The sequence below is a fragment of the Anopheles darlingi genome, chromosome 3, assembly GCF_943734745.1.
Source record: "Anopheles darlingi chromosome 3, idAnoDarlMG_H_01, whole genome shotgun sequence".
Taxonomy (NCBI): Eukaryota; Metazoa; Arthropoda; class Insecta; order Diptera; family Culicidae; genus Anopheles; species Anopheles darlingi.
The window spans coordinates 13071467-13096466 of NC_064875.1; the positions used below are offsets into that span (position 1 = coordinate 13071467).

The 25000-nt window shown below is 48.6% G+C and overlaps 2 protein-coding genes across 9 annotated transcripts in view; one reads left to right on the forward strand and one right to left on the reverse strand.

Annotated features, from left to right (window-relative positions):
• The window catches only part of LOC125953878 (serine/threonine-protein kinase 10), a 41108-nt gene extending 16767 nt beyond the window's left edge, over positions 1–24341 (reverse strand). For 3 of the 7 annotated variants that reach the window (XM_049683691.1, XM_049683684.1, XM_049683685.1), the window contains exons 1-2: positions 24129–24334; positions 22139–22869 (exon numbers count right to left, since the gene is read on the reverse strand). The gene's annotated coding sequence lies outside the window, so the exon portion shown is untranslated. Of the gene's footprint in view, positions 1–22138; positions 22870–23561; positions 23765–23831; positions 24089–24128 lie in introns of those variants that run through there. The other 4 variants (XM_049683686.1, XM_049683688.1, XM_049683687.1 and 1 more) reach the window with 4 other exon arrangements.
• A 601-nt stretch (positions 24342–24942) lies between these two features.
• The window catches only part of LOC125953902 (NADH dehydrogenase [ubiquinone] 1 alpha subcomplex assembly factor 2), a 1038-nt gene continuing 980 nt past the window's right edge, over positions 24943–25000 (forward strand). Inside the window, exon 1 of one of the 2 annotated variants that reach the window (XM_049683732.1) lies at positions 24943–25000. This exon is cut by the window's right edge and continues 15 nt beyond it. The gene's annotated coding sequence lies outside the window, so the exon portion shown is untranslated. The other variant, XM_049683731.1, reaches the window with a different exon arrangement.

A 25000-nucleotide genomic window follows, 5' to 3' on the forward strand; every position in this document is an offset into this window, starting at 1 on the left:
CGCCGAGGAGGTCTTCCTCCCGGTCGGCGAAGACGGTCCCACACCACACACACAACACAATAAGTGGGTTTTGCATGCAGCGGACGGACGATAGTGTGTCACGATTTCACCGATGATCTATGGTTGACACAGTTAAGGTAATCCGTACACCAAGGTCACCACCACCACCACCACCACCAGCAGCATGGTAAACCCCTGGTCGCAGCTCGGTTTGATACGACAAGTTTTGTATGCTACGGGTTCTTGTTGCTTACCGCAAACGACAGAAGACGAACCACAACATCGCATTCGCGGAGCGCGTCTTTTAATGAAGTGGTCATCCACCGACATTCCTTTCTTTGACGACGAGAACTATCGCGCGGTTGGGCGATAAAACTTGACGGTCAATTTAGATTGTAGCGCTTGGCCAGTTCAGTCAGTCGGTCCATTACCTCCTTTACCTTCTGCCTAATCTTAATCGACCTTCGAAAGACACACACGCACACACACACGGGCGCGCTCGCGCTCGGACACCCTTAACCTCTGCACCACATTAACGATCACGCGGTTGTTTACGGGTGGCTGAACGATACACTGGTTCACGCCTCGCGAAAACATCAGCCAGACTTAGTGCCACGACTGCTGATGCGACCTCTGAAGACGAAGACGAAGACTCTCAAACGACAAGCGCCTGGTGAGTGGAAGAATCGATGGTCAGGGCCGTCTACAAAGTTGTGATCAATCATTCTGTAATGTCGACAAATGGTCACTACAAGTCTCTCTCCGTTTATTTTCGTTGTCCTAAAAGCTAAGCCAGTTGTTGTTGTTATTGTTATTGTTCAAAGGGACTTATATGAGCGACTCGGAATTAGATATCCGAACGTATTCGACCGTCTCATTAGCCTACGGTCCAAGGAGCAGGTTTTAGGTCAAGATTCCAACTTCCAACTATCCACTAGGGCGGGCGGTTGAAGTGACCAGAAAGGGAGGGTTAAACGGCTTGTGCAAACGCTGCCCCTGCCTCCAGCATCAATAACGGAGCAGGATTGAGTCAAACCCGTTAACGCAACCCGTAGCCGGTGGTGCTGCCAGTAGTGCAGCAGCGATCCCCCCACCTCGATGCGTAACTGAGGCAAATAGTATTAAAGGTGCCCGACCTCCGGGCCAGCCCTCACACATCCAAATAATGCACGACTCCCGCACGTCGACTCGACTCTCGGCAGCCCAGCCAGTCAGTACAGTGCGTGAGTCGTTAAGAGGGAACACCGCGACCAAGTGAATTAATTTCTGTGAAATTAAATTCCATCGCACCAATAATGCGTAACATAGGCGGTCCCCCCTTAAGCCAGGTCCTAACCAGAGGCTAGCTAAGCCGACTAACTCTGTGCTCTGCACTGTGGTCGCAGTAACTGGTGCGGCGATCATAACGCGCGCGGTGGCAGTTTTCACTCGCCTTTTCTTGCCCCGGACTTTTCGCTGCTTTTCCTCCATGCCACCTTTCGCGCACTGAAAGTGAACGCGTTTCGAAAGGGAAAAGCAATAGAGGAAGGGGAGCAGCAGCACGGAGCTAAGGCAAAGAAGCAATACCAACACAATTATATCGAAACCACCAGCGGTGGCGGCGGCATGATGATCGTGACAGTGCGTCGTGATTACAGTTGTACACATTAGAAAATGGCAAAGACAGGCGAAAACGCTCTGCTGCTGCTGATGCTGCTGCTGCTGCTACTGTCGTTTTACCACCACCGTCATCACCATCAACGTGCGTTTAATGATAGAGATTGACGATCGGATTGTAACGGGCCAATTTGTAACACCATTTTCAATAATCGCGATGATGGTGACAATCATTCTCTTCGGTGCATATTCGAAATTTGAAACTGTTTTTAAAACAAAATTTTTGCCCTCTCTCCGTCTTTTGTGCTCTCTAAATTTACCTAAAGGGATTTGAAGCACCTCGCACCCCTTTTTTCACCTGGCGGCGGCGGCGTATGACCCTCGAATTCCAATCCTTTCCCTGTCCCCCAACAGTCCAATGTTACGCTTTCGGTCTCACCAGCCCCAAAAAAAACACAGCTGCTGTGTGCTGACACCATATGAGAGGCCCCAACGTGGTGGCTTTTGTTTTGTGTATGTGTGTGGCGCGGTGAATGGGAACTGCCCCTGGGAGTGAGCCCAGGGTTTGGTGTTTTGTTGCTTGCGGGCTAGGCGCACGCACAAGCGCTATCACACCATTATGCATAGCATAGCACAGCATAAACCGCTCACGAATACACCTTTCCGCGGTCAACGCGAACGAAAGCAATGGTGATGATGATGATCTCAACCATTCATCCCTTTCTTGACCAACCTCCTCTCCTCTTCCTAAGCCCTGACCATCGCCCCGACGACACGGATTGTCTTAGGCTCTTCTTGTTGGTGCGTCCGTGGCTCATTCATGCTTCTGCCCCGCCGTCTATCGATGCGATGCTCCGTCAGATTGAAAAAAGGTCCCATCTCCTCGTCACACATACACGCGCGCACACACAGCAACTGTCGGCTACGGTCCGCGTGTCGGAGCAACTCTCAAAACAAATCCCACCCCGGGTGGGCCCCTCGGTATACGCAGCAACAGCAGCAACAAGGCGCACGACACGTAGACAGGTGCGTGTATGCCAGTGCTGCTGCTGCTGCTGCTGCTGCTGCTGCTGCTGCTGCTGCTGCGATGCCGATGTTGATTTCGATTCTGTTTTCATGATACACAATTTGCACAGAAATACAACGTGGAATGCGCTGGGGAATAGGAGATGCGCGCCGCTAGTTGGAGCAAAGTGGAGTGGAGGGGACATTAAACAGTAAAAGTGTTTTATGGCCAACTTTAAAACCCATCACTCTTCTATCCGGTGGGGCCACTGGCTTTTACTCTCACGGTCGAGACGCTGTGAGGGGGCCGTCGGATAGCAGCATTGACCAACCGTGGGTGGTGGCGTGCGTGCGTGTGTATGTGTGTGCCATATATCAATACTAATGAGCCATAAACCACTTTAGGCGCAACATTTCGATTCATTTCGGAAGCACAAGAGCAGAAAATAAGGAACAAATAGGGAGGAGAATAGTGAAATCTTCCGGAAATGTTCCGGAATTTTAAGACAGGAAGCAAGGCGAAGCCGTGATGAAATTCTGACGTTTGAATAGACATTCAGGATCGGAATTCGGAAGTAACGAATGACTTTACTAACTTTATACTTTTAAGTTAGTAAAGTTAGTATAGCATTCTCTATGCTCTTCGACGACAAAGTTCGATGACAAAGACAAAGTTCGAGGGAAATGACTAATACTAATTCTACTCGTTTTTTTTATCTACTAAGCGAAATGTTGCGAAGAGTAACCCCCAAACTGTCAAGCACATTGCCAAATAGGCCAATCTAGATTACATCGAAGCCTGCAAGTGAAATCCAAAACCACGCGAGTCTAGTAGTACCGTTCGATTTCCCCGTTAACAATGCATAAGCCACCGTTTTGTCCCGGTATCGAGCGCAATCCAGGTATCGAGCGGTTGCAAAGAGAAGAAAGTAATACCCTTGAGAGAGCGCAAATCGTACCACACCTGAACCTGGACTCCCGGCCACCAACACCAACACCACCACACTGACCGGAAGCTTCGGGGGGTAAAGCGTCACCACGGATGGCGGTGGTGGCACCTTCCCGTCTCCTTCTCCTTCCGGCATTCACCGGTGAAGATCGAATCGATCGGCAAAAGGTAAATGAGAAGATGGGTAAATAGTGAGCGAAGCGAAATCACCGCCAGAGATGGTGCAAACATAAACGGGAGACCGGCTGGTATCGGGTATCACACCGGACCAGGGGAAGGTAGGATAGGATGGATGGTTGCAGCACCCCGTTGACTACCGCCGTTGGTCGATCGATCTACACCGGAGTCTCAGGCTACCGATGAGAGGTAAGATGGTAAGATCGGTAGTACGTCTGCTGTCGGCCGGATTCGAGTGACTGACTTTCAACAGCTTCATCTCCGCCGAGTCGGGAAAGAGGGGAATGGAATGGAGAAGAGAAAGGTGCAAAAAAGCGGGAACCATATATGCGGCTGGCGGTGCTGGTGCTGGTGCCGTGGGGTGGTGTGTGGTTATTAATGGTGTATGTTTACTTTGCTTTCATCACGCGCAATGATTGCTAATGATTGACTTTCTATCTAAACATGGGCAGAGGCTTCTCCATCCATACTCTGCTACAGGGGGGGGAAGAGTGTGGAGGGCACTGCACCGAACGACATGCAACTCAATATGCCAATAACCTCCCGCCTCTCCGAGCTCCGTATGCGCCCGTAGCAGCAGACAGGGGCGGAGATATGCGAATCGATCCGGGAGGGGAAAGATGTCGGATTATTATGGCAAAATCGCTCCAATAATTTCGCCACCAATTTTCGCGCTGACAGCTGGCGGCCACTAGGCCCCTCGCCCCCACCTCTCGATGGGGGGAAGGCGTCATTCCACGTGATGTGCATGCAATCTCCGACTCGCCAATCAATCGTACGCCGTGTGGCGCAGTGGATGTCGGATTTCTGGGCACCAAACCAAGCACTACCATCATGTATCGTATGGTTTGATTTTGTCCTGTATCCCCGCAGACAGTTGCCAACATGCCAATTGCGCTATTGTCTGTACGGCATATGCTCAAATAAAAAATGTAGATCAGTTGTACGTCATGCGGGAATTCAGCGGAAGTCTGCCTTTAGACTTGAAATTCAAATTTTAATATCAATTTTTTCATGCGTCTGAGCATCTAATTTGCAATTTCTGGCACAAATGGAAAATATGTTTCCTAGAAAAAAGCTATTCGAAAGTAAATCTAAGTCAGAATTAAATTCCCGCAATATCAGTATCAAATGTCCTAACATCCTTGACTGCCATTGCGCGCCTTGCTCTATCCATAGTTATTGATAACTTTTTCGCTTTTTCGTTATCATCTTCACACAAGCTTTCATGAGGTTGATCTTTAGATATAGTTGGAGAAGCCACCATTAGACATTATTCGGTAACTTCGAACAGTTAGGAGCGCCAAACGTCGTTTGATAAGATCTCGATCTGGACAAATAAGAAAAAAAATTGCCCAATAATCTGGCTAATCAATGTAAGATAAACGTCCCACTAACACCTTTTTTATGCTCGATTCGATGATGATTCTTGCAAAATATGCAAACAATTTCCAGCAGCGGGGCGGCGCTCATCACTTCTGTCCATCCCTTTGTGGGTGGTGCGGTGGCGGCTTTCGCTTTCTAGGCGCTGGTCGATTGATTTTTGCATTAAGCAAGGAGAGCTGCTGCCACCACCGTTTCTACTGTTTTGCCAACTCATCCCTTGCCTTGCTACGAGGGGTTTATCACCACCATCCCATCCCTCCTACCCTCTGGCTCGCCAGTTTCTACCGATCCCATCTCTTTCTCTCCTCGACAGGTGTTTTTGAAAGTAACACATGCGCCACCGTGCGACAACGGAAAACTGTCCCCGTCCGCCAGCCAGCCTAGCTCCCTCTGCCTCTGCCAGGTTGGCCGCACCTACCCAGGGGGACCGAACCGTTGGCCCAGGGGAGACACGAAGCGTGACATGTTTATGCCGTTTGCAGTCACGTCGTCATTAGCCTATAAAGCGGGACACACAGACGACGACTGCTATAGTTACCTGTGGCAGCATCGTGTGGCATGCAAAGTGCGGTCACTGCACACCATGCACACGTCGGGGACACAGGAATTGGCTAAATCATCATTCGAGCGTGCGATTACACACACACACGCGCGCGCGCGCTGATACACGCGCATTTCTTAAGGACTTTATTAGCGAGAGTCAATGCCTGAATTCCTAAAATATGTTTAGTACTATCGGGAGGAATTTCCTACGCTTTACTTCCCCTTTTGTAGGGAAATAGATAAGTTTACTTTCTTCATGTCTGTGCGCTTACTAGCGCTAGAAAGGCGGATAAAGCTACCGCCTTCCAAGTCAACCACGCGATCGAAGCTTCGAATACCAAACACCCCCGGAGGAGTGGTGCAGCGTGGTGCAGCGGCCCGTGTGGTAATGCGATAATAATTGATTTCTCAAGCTGTAGAAAGCTTAAGTACAACGTGACGCTGCACGACCCTAATAAGCGCGCAAAAAAACCCCGTGTTAGAAGCCAAACCTATTCCTCTCCAACCTTCGTTTCTCCGACCGACCGACCCACAGAATACCCACCCCACCCGCGGGCGTGCCACTACCCGCCAGCACTGCAACATGATTTTACGAATGGAGGTCAGGAGAGCAAGCATACGCCGCCACTCGGTGCACGCTGTGCTACTGCTTTGCCGGTGGTTTTTTGCACTTTTGCACTTGAATCTTAGCCGGGAGGCCACGACGTGGGTGGTGTGTGTGTGTGCGAGTTGTGGCTTGGGAAGCATCGGCGGAAGCAGTCATCGCTTCAACACAAAAACAGTCCTTTCCTTTCCTCACGGCATCTTCTCGCTCCCTTTCGCCGGTGCTATTTTTAAGATGAGAGGCGCCTTCTTTTCGGTGAACACACTGTTGGCGTTCAATGGGCATCAGCTGACTCCACAAAACGATAAGCAATCATCATCAGCATCAGCATCATCATCATCATAATATTGAAGCGCCAGCAGTTGTGGGAGGGAAAGGTTAGTTACTGCCTTTGCGATTGTGTTAGTCACACACAAACATGCACACACACAGCTCACTTTCATGGCTCCCGGAGCGTGGCCTCAGTACCTCTCGCCACCCCGATGAGGTTTCCAATTATCGAAAATTAATGCTAAACGACGCTGCGTTGCCATTTAATTGGTGTTAAAATGCACGGCTAGAGATGATCACTGGAAGGGTGGTTTCGGTGTTGATTGTTGTGCTTAAAATCCAAAGCCTCACCGAAGGAGATTGCATAGGAAAACAACAGATTCATGGCCATGAAACAGTTCAAATGATTAATAGCAAATATTGGCTCAACATCATTAGATTCAAATAATTATCAATTTTTAAATTAAAGTGTCTCGTCTCTGAGTGCCTGAGTCTCATTAGTAAAGATGTTTCTTTGTTGAAGGTTCTTCATATAATTGTTACATAAATAAAATATTCTAATTTTAATAATATCAGTAAATTTATAATCATCAAAGTCAAATTGAAATCATCACGAATCATCAACGTAAAATTAAAATCAAGAAAATTGTTGCAAATATTTACTCAACATTCAATGGATGGTGGTATCGCAGCTGCGTGACGCAGTATTGGCCTTTATGGATAGACATTTTAAATTGAATTAAGTAGCATTAATTGCAGGTGAATGAAAACCCCTCAACCATTAGTCCTCCGTCAAAAATCAAACAGGACGAGTATCGCCGCGCCCCACGAACAGAAGAGCCAATCGCGAAACCACGCTTCACGGCTGTCCATCGGTTTTCTTTTATTGGTTTTCGCTGCACGATGTGCGTACTGAATTATACATATCGGGTTGTGATGGATATGTCCCCCTCCTAAATACACACGCACACATACACATGCCGCCCACAGGTGAATTGAAACCCGATAGCGATTTTACGCGAATTCGGATGGCGAAAAGCGAATTTTCAGAAAAAGTGAAGAAAAAAACATACAACCGTAAACCCCTCACTGACGTTATCTTGACGGCCCACCCACAGCAACACCCGCTCACACCCACAAAGTAGTACCCTTTCCTTGGGTGGTGTGTGTAGCGACGAACAGACCCCGGACCACCAGCCAGGAGGCGTATGAGTATGTGATATAAGATCCGTTTTTTATTTCATTTTCGTTCATACTTCACCAACAACGATTTAACTGATTACAGGGAGCCTTTTTTTTTTGTTGAATTTTCCAATTCATTAGCATGGCTTCATTTGGTTGCAAGGAGTATGCGGTAACGGTCGGCGGTAACGCAATTCACATAACACTCACCGGGGCCACGCACTCGCTCAAACAGTACACACACACACACAGCGATACAAACGCTTGATAAACGGATTGGGAGCAGAGCAAATCGATAAAATCGTTTAGCACTTTGAAGTGGTTCAAACATACAGCGTATCGCGGGTAGTGATACATGAATTATCACCTCTGCTCCATCGGCTGCAATCTGGCTCGGTCTCTATAGGTCTCTGTCTGCTCTAGAAAAGTCGTGCCCGACCGGCGCATAAGACATGCCCAGCAGCAGCAAACGAAAGAGGTCGATCCCAATCGATCCCACCTCCCACCAGAGAAAGCATAGGTCACCACCATTTCCTCTGGGATATGTTCGAGATTCCGACAGGTAGCAGGCAGCGCAGCACAAGCGACAGGAAGGTTGTTGCCCACAAGCAGCAACTCACACTTCAAGTCGTCGGCGCACGAAGGGGGGGTACTGCGTGTCCTATTTATCAGATGTCTGCTAATTATTTCCGTCGGTATTAGCAATCCGAGTAAAGTCTAAGCTGCTAAGCTACAGCCGCTGATGCTGCCGCTACTGCTGCTGCCGCTGTGTCCCTCAGAAGCGTCGCCATCGTTAACGTTGCGAAGAGCATTGAGAGGAAACGATAGACCTGCGCGCGTGTCGAGGGTTCGTGTTTCGTAACCAATCTCTCCGCAGCGCATGGGGGGTTTGTTCGCTACCTCGAACCTCACATCCTGAGGGCCTTTTTCCAAGGCAGCTGAACTACTGTGCGCCACATTTGCCACCAACCATAGCTCAGCATCATTCCTCTTGTCTAAACGCTTCCACGATCCCTTCTCAAGCATGCCAACATTATGGCAGGTCACCAGATACAGTCTCTTCTATACAGGGGGGCAGGCAGGTTGCCATGTTGAAAAACATAAAATGAAGCAACCACCACCAAAGGGGTGATACACGATAGCGAACATAGTGATACAGACATGTAGGCACCAGGCAGTCCAAACACTGCACGCCTTAGACTTTTCAAATGAATTATTAAACCAAACAAAAACAGAAGAATCTGCTGAGTGATTACCGACGAGCGGGGGGGCTGTGAGGGTACATCGGCTCTCGTAACTTCACACATACGCACTCGACACTGGGACCTTCTCTATATGCCGGAGGTGGGGTTCAACATGGCGTTACCCAACTCCCCCGGTGACCGACCGGTCGTACGCGACTGGCGCGATGCACAAACAGGACGCCACCTGTCTCTCTAGACGTAGACCAACCTCTGCTTGTAAGCTTGTTGCTAGCAAGCCCTTGCATCGCCCGCTTATGACACATACACGCGGGCGTTACATACAGGTTATCTGTGATTAGTGCGCACCTTTGGATACATGTGCGACGGTGGCGGTACGACCAAAGCCCTCAAAGGAATCTCGAGGCGTTGGTGCCGAGCCTCGTAAGACATCGCTCCATCATATCGAGCAGGTCGTTTCGCGGTTTCTGTTACCCAAAAGCGCTTCTCTTTCTCTCCTGCAATGGCAGGAGAAGTTAAGGCGCATGATAAAGGCACATCACTGGAGTGTATGTAAACAAATCGTACACACATGCTTACACCTCCCCTCCACAGCATGAGCAAACGAAATGTGTGGAGAGGAGGAATCGGGGACGGAGTACCACCCGGATACCTTATCGTTCGTAACTGATGGCAGTCCGAAGACGACGATGATGTCAGCCCACTGCAGGTGAAACACTTGATTGATTTTACAATGGCCGCGTAGTACACTTACGGTTTTCGGTTAGTGAGTGTAACTGCCGCAATTGTGCTACTTCTAGGTCTATATAGGGATCAATTCCACACAAGAAGTATACCCTGAATTCACTTCACAAGCCTAATATTGGATATTATCAAGAATTAGTATACATCGCACCATATTCCTTCCAATCGTTCTGCTCTAGTAGGATGTATCCGTCGATTCTCATCCGATCCTCCTATTCTCAATACATTCTAACAGATCTTTTCTTATTCAAATGAATGTTCTCAAACCCGATTGTAAGCTATTCTTGGGTTGGAAAATCTTGGAAGCTGAAGCCACCACAAGCGGTACCTCTGAAACGTTACCGTTATCCAAAACTAAGAGAAGGCGAATGAAAAAAAAAAACAACTCCTCCACGCTCGACTGCTTTCAAAGCAGATGCTTCTTCTTGCGGCGGCCCAAGAACATGATTACAGTAGAAGTCAGTCTTCGTCTTGTCCCACATCTTTTCAACGTGTCCATCGCATCCCTCTCCATCTCACGGCGGGCCTCACGCCGACAAGAGTTCATCGTACACGATGGCGAATTGTAAATGAAATCAGCCACACATGCTGATCAATACCGGCTTATTTCACACTGGCCTGCGAACGAACGGGCTGCCTGCGAAACAAACTTTGAGCTGGCCTTCTTTTTTTGGGGAAGGGTTTTCGTTATTTGGCGGAGCTACAATTGATTCCCACACAAACGAACTTCGCTGCTGGTGGCTCTTTCTGGAGATGTCAATGGACGTTGAATTCCCAAGTCCTCTTCTTTTACCCCTCTCTCTGTATTCCGCCGAGTAGTACGTTTTCTTCCCCATTTTCTAAGATCGTTCTTGCCAGAGGACAATATGCTGAAAGAGACAGAAACCGGTTCCGTAGAGTGTGACAGCCCCAGCAGGCGCTTCAGCAGATCCACAGAGCGACACCAGAGAGGCTCTGCTGACTTTTATCAAGAAGCGTTCCGATGGTTCTTGTGACAAAACCTAATCTCCCGGTCCCTTGACGCAGCCGCCGCTGCAGCGAGCGCGATAATGTGCGTGAGATATGGTAACGGAGAGAGTATTCTCGGTCTAACTGATCCCGGCGGAATGACTCCAAAGAAATTCTTGAACCAAAGGCGTCGGGCATATGATTAAACTAGCTCGAATCAGGATTAGTCAACGGTATCTCCTCGCCACTAACGAGCATCGATTCGAAACCAGTTCTGGTTCAAGCATCACACATTTTTGACAACCAAAAACCATGCACCCGGCACAAGCGCAATCTACTGTGGTGGAGCTATCTGATAACTTCTCCTTCTGCAAGTTCCAAGAGGTTTCTGTCTGCTACACACGCGCCACACCACTCTGACGAACCGCGCGCTATCGTCGTCGTTGTCGTCGTCAACAGACCCAATTCGTTCACTCTCTCCTCGACCTGAAAGTACGTCGGCTGCGGCGACGCCAGTGAACTTCTATTTCCTACTACATCCTACCGACTCTTGGTGACACATACACGGCCCCCCGCGCGCGCGCGCGCGCGACTGCATCGCAGAGCATATTCGGTTTGCACCGTTAATGGATGACGAAACGGAAAACGTAAATTACATGCGGCGCTCACACGCTGCCGCTCCAATTTAGCATCCGCTTTTCTTACCGCTTCTTCCATTCCAAGCAGCAGCAGCTTCCGACCAACCAACCAACCAACCGGCTGATCGAGCGGCAGTTAGTATGTCCGTATTAGCCGTGGGCAACATTCAACTGTGCACAGCTGAATCGTCTAAGGCGAGGCGTTATTCGAGCAAAGGGTCGAAAACCAATGGGTATGCATTGAAGAGATGGTGGCGGGTTTCTTGGCTCGTGCTATCCGTCAAACACCATGCCATGACGGTAGGGATTCAGTTAAGGAATTAACTGAATTTAAGGAGAGAGCTTTACGATAAAGTTTGATGAAAAAGGCAACGCATTTTGGCGATTTTTCTTTCAACGAAGCAAAAGCAATGTGCATTTAGTTTCAATAAATAACATATCTCACTACAATATTTGAATGTTATATTAATAACAAATAAGCGAGTTATCGCCGATAAGTATTTACATTTTTAGGAAGCTTTCCTGCCTTATATAACACAAGATACAGTGTCTAAAAATTCCAACAAGTTCGTGCAGTAGCACATTGAAACCGTGTTGAATTGAAGGGAAAACTACCTGAATGAGTTATGTACACATCGCTTCTTTAAACGTTGTACCCTTTTCTGATTTTGTCTAGATTTATCTGAAATGTTTACACAGTATTCAGTTTGCAACGTTCTACATGAAAGTGGAGATCATATGGATACAAGCAACCCGAAAGGGACCTAAAACAAACGTTCATCTAGCATCTGACATTAAAACCAGTAACGTCCCATGCGGTCCAGCAGAGCAGTTCATCATGTCGTGCATTTTCATCGCGTTTCTCAAGCTCAACCGCCTGGAAAGTGAACCCATTTTCTACAAATTCGCTTCTCGCACCACACACGACAGCGCAAAGCCCCCAAAAACTCTCTCACACACACACACACACTGTCAGGTATTGCCGCGGACGTGTTCAAGGAGGCGTTAGTAGCGGGCGAATTTCGGGGTTTCTAAAGGCTGGGAAATTCTCACCGATTTCCGCCGAGGTGGGCCCAGCCGCCCGGCAGTCTCGACAGCCGCAACCGACGACATGATGAATTTCTCCCCCAAACGGTACCAGCCAAAGCTTTCCCGTGGTGGCGGCGGCGGTGGCGAATGAATTCCGTTGTTTCTAGGAGGGGTAGCGCAGCGCCTTTTTGGGGGGGAGTTCGCGATCATCACCGGGCGAAATACCCACGACACAGAGCTCCGGCTCCGGCGGGAACCGTGCGCTCGATAAACAATCCGAACGCTAGAAGGGTCACCACCGCGCGTCTTTTTACACCCCACCCCACCCCTCTCTTTACGTCGTCGCCGGCGTTAATACTTCCTCGTCCACTCAACGTCACGTTGGCCATTCCAAAAAGCGCGTCATTGAAAAGCTCAACCAGAAAATGGGAATGTACCGTGGAGAGGGTGGAGAAGAGGGCGGAGAGGATGGAGAAAATACCTTCACTTTTCCTCCAACATCCTCACCTCCTTTCTGCTCTACTCCAGGTGTGATGATGACGGTCGCGACCGTGGATGGCTCTCGTTTTTTGGTGCAATCGGGCGGCAATCAAAATTTCGAATCAATCTCTTTCGGCCACTACTACTCGGTGGTGGTTGCCGCTACTCTCACTCTCGTTGTTTGCTGCGGCGGCTCCACCGAGAAACCGAGAAACCGATCTTCTCCGCTCCCACCACACCATACGCCGGCCGGCCTGGTTGGCCGGTCCACTCACCACCGCACGCGCAGCAGCAGATCGGCAGCCAGATTTCATCAAGAAAGCACGCCAATTTTGACACCATTTCCCCGGTCGCCCGGTTCCCGCCGGGCTCTCCCGGATGCTTTGCTGCGGCGCACCCCCTCCCGTCCCTCTCATCGATCTTCTACTGGAGATGGTTGGCAAAAGATCTCGCGCCACAAATGGCGGCAGTTCAAGATTCGCGGAGTTTTTGAAGGCAATTAAAACGAACGGCAACGATAAGCACGAAACAGAGCACTGGTGCTGATACTTTCCACTCCATTTATCAAACATTCAACTACCCCCTCCGTTTTGTGATTCACATATTCCCGTAGCGGAATCATATTCGTACACATTGGTACCACTTTGTAAGTCATTGCTTTGTTATTTCCAAATTCTAGAAACATCTAGTAAAACTACAAAACCCCGAACAAACCACCGGGAACTCGTTCTTATCAATCGAAACGACGGCGCCGCCGCAACCGTCGTCGGTGTTCACAGATAGCAATCCACATTCCACCGCAATCAACCCACCCTCGCTCTCTCCACTCCAATCAAAGTGTGTGACAAAATTACAATCTCGCCATCCAGGTGGGTTTAGGCGGCGATAGTAGACTAAGGCGACGCGCCCAGAGCCGCCCGCTCCGTGATTCGTGGTCGGTTGTTGAAGTGCCATAAACAGCGACAACCCGCCGGAGAGCGCCGCCATCAAAAGGCAATCACCACCGACCGGAAGCAACCCATTTTTGGGATTCAACATTCCTTTCTGTTTTTTTATCAAAATTTACACACATTTCTTTACTCGCCCGCGTCTCCGAATTTCCACACAACAGCAGAGACGCCGGCACGCACGAGCTGCTGACAAATTGGCCATCGCCGATCAGCACATCGCGTCATCACCAGGTTTAGGAATGGCGCGCGCGCACACGCACACGCCCTCCAGGACGCACCAGAAGAGCACGGTGGTCAGTGGTGGTGCAGTTGCAAAAGTGCAACGCAACGGGCTGTAAATATAATAAAAGACCCCCTTCTCCTGATGACGACACGTACGATCATCATCATCATCATCATCATCGTCGTCATCAGTTGGTTCGAAGAGAAATACCAAAGCTCGTGACCCTCCGGGAGACGAGTGAAATCACGCGATTATGGCCACGAACGCGTTTCGGGGTGGGATGATTTATCGATCCTTCTCGTCCAGCTATGCTATGCTGTGGCGATGACGATGAGTCAATCCGGCTGTTCGCACACCTGTTCCCGGGCCGCTGTGCTGTGTGACCTTCCGGTACTGGTGACTAACGGTCTAAAGATGCAGGAGGAACCGGTTCGAAGGAAGCCACCGCGGACGGTCTATCACCGGTCGGAAGGTTTGATCAAAGCAGGCAACGCGAGGCAGATAAAACAAGGAAGAGAGTCAAGGTATGGTCCAAAGGGTAATAATCCGATTATATTCCAGTGCGCCTGTAGTAGCTTATGGCTGCCTAGTGCGTTGGTGTTTGATGAAGTTATGATCCAATCATCTCCACATCATTTTCACGCGGAAAATTTAAGTTTCAAAAACCAACAAAAAACACTCGAAAATGAAACAAAGTTGCTTTTTGCTCAGTTTTTATGTAAAAAGCCTTTGAAAATATAAATTTTCTCTTCTTTCTTTTCTCACTAGATTAATATAAAAAATAATACTCTCCGATGGGAAAATGTACAAGGCTGTATTCGGAAAATTAAACAGACTTTTTTAGGGTATACTATATGCCATTTATTGACAATTCACTCAGAATATAATAGCGATCAAATGACCACCTCCATTAAACACACAAAAATGTCATAGACTGGCGTTTGTCCAAATCGACTGAAAAATGGCGGACATATGCAACATCTGACTAGGTCTTGTCAAGATAGTGCACTCTGTAGAATGTTCCGTTTTCTCTCAAATGCGTCCAGCATTCGTATTGCAATCACATCCTGAAGTGCTGTTGAGTTTAAACAGACCAAGCGTTGGGATTACGAGCCAGCCACGTGAAGGAAGGAACAACCTAGAGCAATAAACCACCAACCTGGTGCACATCTATTTCCGTCAACGATAAAGGACGCGAAAGGGGAGGATTCGTCGCTCCAGACAGCTCCATCCGGCGACCGGCGCAACCATAACGACTACCGGCGGTTGGCAATAGACGGCAGCTGAACTTGAATAGTTTTGCGAGACCTAAACCTCGACCTTCGGCGGTCCAGCAGCAGCAGGGTGGATGCTGTCTAGACAACCATGGTTCTGTGCGCCCCGTACATCCGGGATTCGCTAAAAAAAAAACCCCCGCAGGAGACGATGCTCATATGCTCTGCACTCTGCTGTTTTTTCCCTGTTCTTTGGTGGCGGTGGCGCAGGTCAACCGCTGCACTCGACCATGCATGGCCGCCCCCAAAGAAGATGAACGTTAGGAGGAAGGGGACGGCTGCTGACAGTCGACGAAACCGTCAGTACCACGGATCGCGTCGTCTAGTGGCGCGACATACAAACAAACGAACCGACGGATAAAAAAATCCTCCCACCGGCTGGAAGGTAGTGTTAGTTCTCTTCTTTCTCTCTATCTCTCTTTCACTCTGCCTCTCTATCGCATCACTCCGTTTCGTTCCCTCAAAACGACAAATACGACCGGGAAGAAGGCATCTCGATTCATTCAAACACCTTTACGTGGGTTGCGATGCTGGAAAACAACAAATAGAGAGAGAGAGAGAGAGAAACGCCGACGCCGGATTCTCTTGACGGATACACGCTGGGGAACCCGTGCGCTTGGCAGCGTTGCTTTCACCACCAGCACCACCACTATCTCCACCTCCTGGCGGCGCACCATCAGGCCAAAGGTAAACTACTTTCCGGTCGACTCTTTTCAAGCCATTTCCGGCCCACACCGGCGACACCGAAGGAACGCGACGAGAAACACCGCAGGCAAATTGTCACCACCATCATACGGATACATAGGCTGACGGATGACGAGAACCACCACCCCACCTCGGCATGTTGAATGTTACATGCATGGAGGGGCGGAGACGAGAAGGAGATTACTTCTTTATGACGATTTCAAACTAATCTCTATCATCCCCCCGGGCAGGCAACCGAACCGAGTGTTGTGTTTATGGGAAGAGCAAATTTACCTTTCGCTAATTGGTGTGCTCTCTCTCCTTCTCCCCCCGCGGAAGGTGATGCTGGCTGCATTAAGAATCTATATCGTGACACAACCTTCAAAGAAGTTTGGTTCCGTTTGATGATCCAGCCAGCAGAACTCTGGGAGCTACATATCAATGGCCAGAGCGTGTTGGATTGGATTGCAATTTACAACGAGCTTTTTCAATTTCAGAACTTTTGTTGTTGCTCGATAAAAATATGTTTGTAATGACCAGTTAGCTTAAATAAGTCATGAAAAGGATGATACATCTTGTGGGAGGGCGCGCCTTAGATCATAAAAATAACTCCGATGAACATCTATCAAACATTCTAAGCATCCTGTCCGTTTCCTGACGAGATGCTGCTGCTGATGGGTTTGGGGCCTCTTGTCGCGCTAATTAAAAATTCACGCCGCCGGGTGCTTCGGAATGACGTAATTCTCATCTCCGTACAGCCTTCTCGCACCGGGCGATGTGACGACGTGGCCTATCCGTGGTGACATGCCGCCGGTTGTGTGTAGCATCGATCACAGCCCCCGGGGGGGAGGGAATGGTGACAATAATAGAGCCCAACCCGATCCAACTGGTGCTGTGTCAAGGTAATCATTCATTTGCCAGCGAGCATCAAGCAAGGGCTACGGTCCACCCACTCCACCCACCCACAGCACCATTATGCTGGAGCCCACGACGACGGCACTCGAGAGGATCGATAGCAAAAATGAAGCAGTTTTTTTTTGCTGCGCCCCATTTTTATCGCCCATACACAGTCTGCGCATTCCATTATCAACTTGTTATCTTTTTCATGAACTTCTGGCACTCTTCACCACCCATCCGCGGTACCGCGACCGGTAAATGAGTTGGGGAGGGCGGCATATCCTACCCACGATCTGGCCACCATATTCTGGACCCCGGGGGCATAGATGACAGATTGCGGTGGTGTCTAGAAACAAGGGCAGCGCGCTGATAAGATAACACGATAAACTCCTCCGCGAGGGCCTTTTTTTTGCCGTCGGTTCGACCTTTTGGCCGGTCCCGGTGGTCTCGTCTTTTCGGGAATGAGGTTCTCGAACGTTCTCCAGCCCCAGGGGTGCCATTTTGGAATGTATTTTTACACCTCTCTAGAGGTGCTTCTGGTACTTCTGGAAATTAGGATCAAAGTCTGGGGAATATTCTGCATAATCTAGCCATTTTTACCCGTATAAAAGCGCAACAGAGTACCGATCACAATGCAGCAATTCTACCGCTACCCCAATAAACACCTCATCAGTCTAGGTTCGGTCCACTTTTCTACACAACCACTGACGGCGCGCACGGCACAACCGCGTTCGAAAAGTGGAAAATGTTAGAATTTCAATAACTAAAACTGCTCCGCGCCAGCAGCTCGAGCTCAAGGCTGCGACGATGAGGACGAGAGTTCAGAAATTATTGCCATTTATCATCATCATCATCATCATCATCACCGCCACCGCAACCATACCACCCACTCTTAACAACACACGGTTAAGGGGGGTACGGGACGCGAGTGGTGAAAATAGGATAGATTTGCATCGCGTAAACAATCTTATTCATCTTCACTCAAACATACAGCAGCAGTTCGCTGGTACCCGGACGGCCAGAACTGGAATATGGAATCAGGATGGATCGATTGTGGCAGAAGTCAAAAGTTGCCGAACGAACAGCCGCCCGCCCGCGTACATGCTCTGCTGCTATGTTATAAGTTAGAATTATTTATGAAGGTAAATTTATGAGAAGAATGTGTGTTTTTTCTCAGGAAAACATAAAGACATAAACATGGAGTAAATACACATTTTGGATGAGATGATAAGAACGAGACGAGAGAATTCGAATTGATGCGTTTTCGGTAATCAAATTTGAATTTCAACATACTGTGGTTTCACCAAAACCAATCGAACCATTTGTGATCGTTTGCTAATTTGTGCGTAAGCTCTATGCTCTATGGCAAGAAGAGGCGCACAAGAGGTGCCGAATGTCGAAAATTATTGTATGGCCATCTGTGAGCCAGCCCCCCCCCCCCCCCCCCCCCCCCATCGGCTATTCGTCACATGTCCAGCGTTTTGACAACGTTTCTGCTTTCCCCAGGACGTCAGAACCGACCTGACAGCGAACAATTCACAGACGAAATCGTAGCCAGGCTCTGGATGACTCTGGTTATTACGGAGAAGCACCATGCCCACCAAACGGCGCTACGGTCGAGATGGGTGCGAAAATATGTTCCCCCGATTTCGTGCCTGGCCGAATTCCTCGGCATGACCTCAACCGCAGCCTTGAAAAAGGGGGTACTGGTGTATGGTGGGAGACGAAACCGATAATCAAAGTGTCGCGACGAGCGGCGAGGAACGACGCTCGACAACAAATCAAACACATCAAAATTCCCTCATTTCTACCGTATGGTGATGATCCATCAATGCAATGACGGGCTCCTCTGACTGGCCACGAATAACGACAGTTGGTCACGACACTACACGGATGGATTTTGCGAGATTGCAACACATTTCATGCAGCATAACTCCGGGCAGCGGGCAAAGGCATAATAATCTATCATAACATTTCGTTTGAAAAAAAAAAAGATTTGTTGCAAATTTAGTTTGCAGTTGATGTTAGCTCCCTAGCTACGGGTATCGTGTCAGCTGGTTTGGAACTGGAACCCGTCCATTCCGCGTCCATCTTACACATTCACAACACACCTGACCACACAACAAAAACCAGTTGCTCCAGCAGGTATCGCTGTTGCGTGCGTGCGCCTCTGTGTGTATGCGTGTAAATGCGCCGTGGGTTATATTGAAAGAGACGGCAGAGGCAGGCCTATAGGAATGTGTGCCAGCACCACCACCACACTACTCTGCTTGTTCCCTCCCACCCTCCACCCTCTCTTGTTTGTCACAACCACAACCTGTTGTTTACAGGACATATTGACATACGGCAGTGTATGGGCGAAGAATGCGCATGTGAAAGACACATTCGATTTGACGAAACCCCCCTTCCCTTCCCTTCCCTTCCTTTGGTCAAATTAGCCACCAAGGAATCCGGTTTTCATTCATAAAATAAGCCATTAGATAGATGAACAGCAACCGAAAGAGGTTGCTGCTTGTTGGATGCAGAAGGATATTTTATAATAAAAAAAAATGCAATAATACATTATTGACTTATTCGATAGAGAGAAACAGTTATCGTTGGAGGCACTCTCGAATAATCTAAAAGGGTTGACACATTAGTTATGCGAAACCATTGGCACATTTAATGTCGCTTGACTTTAATACTAATTTTTCGCAATATAATATTCTTGCACATTTAAAACAATTAACAAATCACACATACCGTGCCAGTTCCTAAATGAAGTATGCATCCGCACGTCCGTACGTTTCTAATCGTGTTCGTTCTACACGACACCCAGCGCAAGAAGAGGGGTTTATTATTAAATCCCAGTGTTCGCTTTGACGAGTGCACTCAACATCAATTTAACCAAATTATACCATTTCATATCAATCGACCCCCGGTCGAGAAGGATCCTTGGGTGTCGGCGGCGGGGGGTTGGAGGAATTGAACGACGAGAGAATGCACCGCGTATGCACTGGTTATTAATTTGCTAGCAACCGAGAGATGCATATTGCTGGCACAGCACAACAAAACCCCGCTGCCGTAGAGCACCGAACGTGCCACCGAGCACCATCGCATCGTCACGAATGGGAACGCTGGTGGCCGGCCTGGCGTCTATCACAGAATTATGGTACAAGTGGCGTATGTGGTAGCACGATTATTGCACAGGGTTGCAATTGACGTTCAATTCAGTTGCAATTGCCCAACAGAGAGAGAGCGAGAGAGACAAGAGAGCTGAAGGAGGCAGGTAAGCGGCAGGAATGCTGCCTCGATGTTGAGGTGCATGTTGGAAAGGTAGGTCATCAATCGGCCAAGCTGGATTCGAAGCTAGAGCTGTACAATTCCGTTCTCCTGCCAATTATGTGCGATGGTTTAAATATGATGGCGGTTGAATCCTTACCATACTAAACTCAAACCAATCATTTTAAGGCAGAGGGATGCCTCTGCATCATGAGAAGGATGGATTTAGCTAATAGGATGCTGCAGCAAAACTAAACGATCGCCCCAAATAAGCAAATCCCGCAATAACTTCCAATTCGATTGCAGCTCGCTTGTCCTGGGAACGTCGAATGACGTCAACTGAGGCAGCTCCATTGCCCAAACTATGCACGTCTCACACATTAACACGGTGAATGTGGCTGAACCAATTAATTAAATGCTCATTAATTTACAATTCCGATGGCAAGTTGGCAGACAACAAAGAAAGGCGCTATTTTTGCGCCGCACCAAAGAGGCTCCCTTCGTAGTGCCACAGAATTCTATTCTTTCACGATCCGAGAGTACAGCACAGCATCCTCCAGCATCTTCGCTCGGTTCTCGGTGCTATGCCAGCCCACAGCCAGCGTCCCATGGGCCGCAGCAGCAGCAGCTGCTACTTCTGCGCGATCCATTCTCAAATCCTTCCATAAAGTTCTATTAATTTTCTACAACCCAAAGCGTTTACGTGGGGTTCTCTGGTGAATGACACCGAGAAGGCGTGAACCTCTGCAGCATGGGATCGACTACATCATGTATTCTGCCGGGGAATGAAGTGAGAACCGACGCTTGGCCGCCACCACCACGACACCAAGGAATCGTTGAACAAAAGAAACGGTTTGCCGCAGCCAGACTGACGAACTTGGCATCGGCCGATTATGGTGTTCTGACATTAGGACAGACAACGTCGTGTCTATGGGTGATAGACCGCACAGTCTCTCTTGCTGTGCCTCAACATACTGCTGTTGCGGAGGTTTTTTTTTTTTTATTGAAAACATCCTTTTCCAAAATCGTTATTCTGGCCACGCGTGCCAATGAGACTGAGAGGAATTGCGGCCATACAAGTTTGACATCATAATTGGCGGAATACAACCTCTTTGGTAGAAGGGGGGTGTTGCCGAAATTCATCTGCGTTGTAATTACTTCTTACATTCCTCTCTTCCAGTAAGGTTTATGAGTAAAAGCGGTGCAACGCGGCGGCGTTGTCATACGAGCACGTGGGTTCAAAAGAATCCGAAAAGCATTGAGAATTGTAACAAGGACATCTGTCATGTGGAACGTGACCGCCCAGTTCACGTTGTAAAGAAGCCATGCGGCGTATGGCGAATGTTTTTTGTAACGAATCCGGCCCTTACAATCGCATGCCGATCACGTATAAATGGACGTATGGTCCACCGAACTATCAATTACGTTGTGCGCAACAACGGTTGTTGATTAAAAAGGACATGGGCATTTTCGATTTATTATCCGAAAACGGATAAGGAATGCTTCGAATACTTTCAAATTGAAAGAGAAACAGCAATCTTGCAAGTATCCTTGTGCCGGAGGACACGGCAATAGAGATCTCTTCGCTATGAAGGCATTTTCGAACACGGTTTAATGACCGTTAGAAGTGCGTTTTGAGTCCAGTGACTGCCTCGGTTTACTACCCCAATGAGTCAGAATGGCTAAAAGCTCTTATGGTCGGCACTAAATGTGCCAATAAATGGAATCGCCCACACACAGAGACACCCGCGACCGGCCCGTCTGTCCCAGTATTGGATGTTTTCCTATTTATTGCCGCATTGAAATCGTTAATCTTTTGCCAGCGAAGGTTGCACTCGTTCCTGCCAAGGCTCGCGCGCACCCATTATTGGTGGCCTCCAGCGGCAGAAAAATATGTTGATAAAGTTTGCTCGCCATACCTTGGGGAATCAATTTAAACTAAATCAAATTGAGGAAAGATTAACATTTTAAAATAACAGAACAGCATCAGGAGGTACATCACACAACGCTTGGTGGTTCCAAGCAACCCTCGCAGCATAAAAAAAGCATCGAAGCAACCTTAGGGCTAAGGGAAGAGATAACCGAAAGTCACTTACCCAGCACGGTCCGAGAGAAATGCCGAACACCGGTCCCGCTCCACCACCGAAGCACCACGGCAGACGCTGGTGGTATCGGAATTCCGATCTTCTCGGGGTTCGCCTCTCGAGACCTTGAGTTTTATGTTGCGAACGGCACACGGAACCAAGCACCGGCGGCACACAAGAGCAACACTCCGGCGCTGAAACGCACCCCGTCGTCGTATGTGGATTGTCTCACGCACGCACACAGCTCTCCACACCAGACCAGACACGGAGCAAGCCACGCACACACACCGGCAGAAAACGGCCGTCGTCGACTGGTGTTAGTTACGGCCTTTTCCGCCGTGTGCTAAGGGTGGTCAGCATCAGCATAAACCCCCGTCGTAACGATGAGGGGCGGAATGCCTCAGCAGCCAAGCGGCTCCCATCGCACTTCGAGCGAATATTCTGCGGGTAGATGGACGAATAGAACACCACCGGTTTCCGATTGGTTCACGATTGACCGGAACGATTCGCACTGCACACTTCCTGAAATCACATCACTACCGATTTTCACACCTTTTCGACCCGCCAGGACACACTCCCTCGGGACACACACACACACTCACGGGCCTGTACCGCTTTCCGGACAGGATAATGCACGCACTGCAAAACACTTTTCTAACTTAACAACGGACACAGGATTGCTTTGACTTTAGCTATCGAGTATCCGCTATTTCTTCTCAATCACAGTACACCAGTTAGTATTGCTAAAAGAGGGATGAACAGGGAAACGGTGATTAATTATTGCAACTTTGCAACCCATTTTTCATTCCATTTTCTCTAATTTCATCCTTGAAGTAGACTTTCTCCTAAACCCTTCTCACAGAGCACAACCGCAGAAATCTCGGGTCGATGCCGTCTTGCATGTTTGCGTTGATTTTTTTCGATTTCGCAAATGCTCTGCCGTACGCTTTTGGGAATCGAAAATTGATTGAATTTCAGCTGATCCTACCAGGAACCGGTCATCCAGCTAAAACTTAATCAAGCAAACGCAATTATATGAGCTGTGCTCTGGTTCCCAGCCTCTCTGGCGGTCTGGTCTCGTCGACTACCGCGAGAGTCAGCGACGGTCGATTAATAATTTCAAATCACAACCGATAAGTGGATTGCTTTCATAAGCGCTCTTCCCACCGTCGAACGAGGGTCTGCCGGGGGTGTCACCAGAGTAATTCACTCCCGTGCATCACCCATAATCGCTCGACAGGAAGGAGGCCATGATGTTCTCTTCTTCGCCCGGAGTGTTGTGGTTGCGTTTTCGTCGTCATTCCGTTTTTTTTTGCCTTCCCGTTTCACACTCCGTTCCGGGGCTGTATCCGTTTCCGTCTTTTAATCCGCCTTCATCATCCGGGGAGTAATATTCTGCTGCACCACCACCCACACCATCCCGCCACCCAACCACCTTCGCTCGAGCAAAATCTCGACCCGTGAAGATGAGGTGGTTTGCAGATCTTCACGGTTTACACAACTGCGGGGAGAGCAAACTACACGCAAGCAAACGAGCCGCCACCGAACGGAATCACGACGACGGCACCCAACGGCTAATGAGTTTTGCTCACCAACCCTGGTGGGTTTCACGCTCGAAGAACCCCATCCTCGCAATTCTGGCGTGTGTTTTTTTTTGCAACGACGACAACGACGTCGACAACGGCTACGACGTTGATGACTCCACCATCTCCAAGTGCGGTCCTCCACTGGGATTCCGTCAGGATATGATTGTAGAAGCGGCGGGGTCCGAGTAGGCGACGACAATTATAGCTGGCTTCAAAAAGGTTCACCGCAAACTGGAAACCAAGCGGAAGCACTTGCCCGAAACCGGGAGTGAAGAGATAGAGAATCTGAGCCACACCAAACCATTTTTTCCGATCTTCGGCGGCACGGAACAACCACTAGTCATCTCGCTCTGGCAGCCGCTTCTCGCGATCCTGCCCAACCGTTGCTACCACTAGCGATCGCACTCATCTTGTACCGTGGCGTGTTGCTTTTCCCCCTTTCCCAGGAACCCAGGAAGGATTCACGTAGCAGCCGTTTTCGTACACTCCGCTCGGGGAACTCTAAAAACCCTTATTCAAAACCAATTTCCGCACATGCACTTTGACTTTGCAAGCACCTGATATTTGCTGTTCCGCCGTAATTCTTCGTCAAACGCAGCGACTTCCACAACACTCACACCGATGCTGACACAGAAATGGAAGAAGAAGAAGAAATGCGAGAAGAAGAAAAACTGAGAACACTCCCACTAGGCCATTCGTAGCTGGGCTGGAGTTATAAGCCCGATAACGGTCGGATAAAATATATACAACTTTTATTCGATCTTCATTTCCTCGTTCATCTCGTCATCCACGCGACGCAAAGCGGTGGACACCAGGTATCGTTTTCATTTGGAGCCTTTTATTGTTTAATTTTTGGCCAATTGTTTAATAATACGCTGAAAATTCCACCGTCCCTCAAGGCACAGTAAAATTGCGGCGCGATTAAAAGCCTTTTTTTTATTGGTGAAACTTTTTCCTGCTCACTCTTTCGTGTGAGAGCGAAAGAGAAACAGCTAAACTCATTTACCTTTTTCCCACAAGAAAGCTATGAAATCCGTTTGAGTTTTAGTTTTTTTCTGGAATTTGGATGCACAAATGTGGTTTATCTGATAAAAATAATTAATAATTATGGCAGATAAACCTGATCATTTTTCCTAAAAAAGCTTCAATTTTCAACAAAAAATCCAAATTCTCAGCGAAAAATGGGCTACCTGGCTTTTTTGTTTTGGCTTTGAGGTTAGGGTTCGAACAGCTGTGCAACATATAAGTAGGATTTTTTTAAACCATTTTGACCTTTTTTCGTGAATTT